Source organism: Chiloscyllium plagiosum, unplaced genomic scaffold (assembly GCF_037043375.1).
Source record: "Chiloscyllium plagiosum isolate Xiang-an unplaced genomic scaffold, Cpla_swu_hap1 HiC_scaffold_51, whole genome shotgun sequence".
In the NCBI taxonomy this organism is placed as follows: domain Eukaryota; kingdom Metazoa; phylum Chordata; class Chondrichthyes; order Orectolobiformes; family Hemiscylliidae; genus Chiloscyllium; species Chiloscyllium plagiosum.
In genome coordinates, this window is record NW_028270189.1 from 10,112,661 (window position 1) to 10,115,160 (window position 2,500).

General features: G+C 37.5%; 1 pseudogene; it reads left to right on the forward strand.

Annotated features, from left to right (window-relative positions):
• The window catches only part of LOC148134970 (28S ribosomal RNA), a 7,902-nt pseudogene that overhangs the window by 3,451 nt on the left and 1,951 nt on the right, over nucleotides 1–2,500 (forward strand).

The following is a 2,500-nucleotide window of genomic DNA, read 5'->3' on the forward strand; positions in this document are numbered from 1 at the left end:
AAATAGAATTTCAGGGATGCAAAAATATTAATAAACTCTTAGCAGAAAGAATAGTGACCAAAACAGCAAAACAAATATCTGATAAAAGACGGCTATTGAAAAACAAAAATAGGGATAAAATCTTAGGTGAGGCGATAAGTTTGGAGGAAGAAAGAGTCCTTAATTTTACGTGTGAGAAGGAGGATAGAGAGGATGAGGAATCGACTATAGAAAGGATAATTGAGGTAGGAAGTAACGACAAAATAGAAGGTGGGGACTATGAGGATAAATCCTTGGAGGATCTTATCAACAGAGTAGAAGGTGGAATAGTGAAGACAAATATCAAGGAGTACGATAATATAATGGATAAAGTAATGGAAAGAATAGGTAAAAATAAAGATACCAAAGCGTATAAAAAAAGGCCCAAAAAGGTAGGACCAAAACTACAACGTAATAATAAAGAAAATAATGCAAAAAAGAGGTTTAGTAAGAAAAAGGGTCGTTATAAAGAAGTGCAAACTTTGTACAAGAGGAATAGGAGGTACTTGGCAAGGACCCTGATGGGGGCTCCCGCCAAGAGTGAGTGTCCACTCAATAAAGAGGAGTTGGAAGAGTACTACAAAACTAGGCTAATGAAGATAAATGAGAAAAATAATTTAAGAGGGTTCGCCAAGTACGTCAAAAAGAATGAAGGGTGTGAGGATGGTATACTGACGGGTCCAGTGACAGTGGAGGACGTCCTTCAGGCCATTAAGTCGATCGACGTTGAAACTGCCGCTGGACCCGACGGAATGACCTTAAAAGATGTAACTAAACTTTTTAACAAGGATAATTCAATACTCCCCAGGGTCTACTCTATTTGGATTAAAAATGGGAGAATACCTAATTGTATGAAATTGAGTAGGACCGTTCTAATTCCCAAAGTTAACAATGAAGAAGAACTAAAGGATATCAATAATTGGAGGCCTATTACTATCGGCCCAATTATACTTAGACTATTTACTAAGATAATGGCAGGTAGGTTAAACAAAGTAATAAACCTAAATAAACGTCAAAAGGGTTTTATGACAGGAGTGGCCGGGTGCGAGGAAAATATTAAAATCCTAGAAAATATCATGAAAGGGGCCAAGAAAAATAAGAAAAAATTATCAATAGTTTTTGTAGACCTCGCAAAGGCCTTTGACTCGGTTGGACACAAATTGATTTTAACAGCCCTGAGGAGACTGCAAGTCCCCTCTCTATTTATTAAATTAATAGCAAATTTATATGAGAATAATTTTACACAAATAGAAGGTTTTAAATGTAAAACAGAACCAATAGGAATTTTAAGAGGGGTTAAACAAGGTGATGCGCTATCACCGTTTTTATTCAATATAGTAATGGACCCTCTGATTACGTCCATAGAAGAAAGGAAAAAAGGAATATTCTTAGGTCAGGACGACAAAACTTATCATTGCGCTACATTGGCTTTTGCCGATGATATAGCGCTGATTAGCGAATCCTATGAAGGTATGTCAGGCAATTTAAAACTGGTAGAAAGATTTTGTATAAATACAGGGCTAGAAGTCAATATTAAAAAGACTAAAGGTTTTAACTTTGTTTATAAAAACAAAACTTTTATTTACAATGAGCAGGCCAACTGGAAATTTAATGGGGGTTCTATTCAATTTATTGATCCAGGTTTGACAGATAAATATTTAGGTGCCAAGATTGATCCCTGGATTGGCGTCAGCCAATTGGATTGGGAAGCCCAATTGGGGATTTGGATCGGGAATCTAAAAACAACACCGTTGAAACCAGTACAAAAAAATAGAAATTTTAAAAACGTATTTTATACCTAGAATGTTTTATTATTTAATTTTATCTGAATCCTCGGGCAACGACCTTAACAAATTAGATATATTAATTAAAAGTGCCATAAAGGAAATTTTACACCTTCCACAGTCGATCACAGACGGCGTGATTTATGCCAAGATTCGGGATGGGGGTCTTGCTTTTACTCGATTGGGAACCTTTATCCCCATCTCGATTATGAGGAAGTTCGAGAGGCTACACCAATCTAAGGACGAAATCTTACATGCCTCGTTCCGTTTCGAAGGCGAAAGTGTGGCCGAAAAGATGAAGAGATGTAGTAAACTTAAAGTGCAGGAATCAATTTGGAGGCCGATCAGTAATCGAGATGAGGAGGAATTGAGTATTACAGATGATGACGGTAATGAGCAGGTGGAGGATCTAAGTAGTGTTAACTACAAGAGTTGGAGATCAGCGGAGAGTGATAGATGGATAGCCCTCCCGTGCCAGGGAGCAGGTGCTCATTACTATAAGAATGATACCATCTCGAACAACTGGATAAAGAAAATAAACTATATGAAGTCATCAAAAGTAATCAACTCGATTCTGCTGAGGACCAATTCCTTTCCAACAAGGGCATCCCTGTCGTTTGGAAGACCCTTTAATAACAAGACGTGTAGAAGGTGTAATGCAATATCGGAAACACTGGCGCATATCTCGGGGTGGTGTC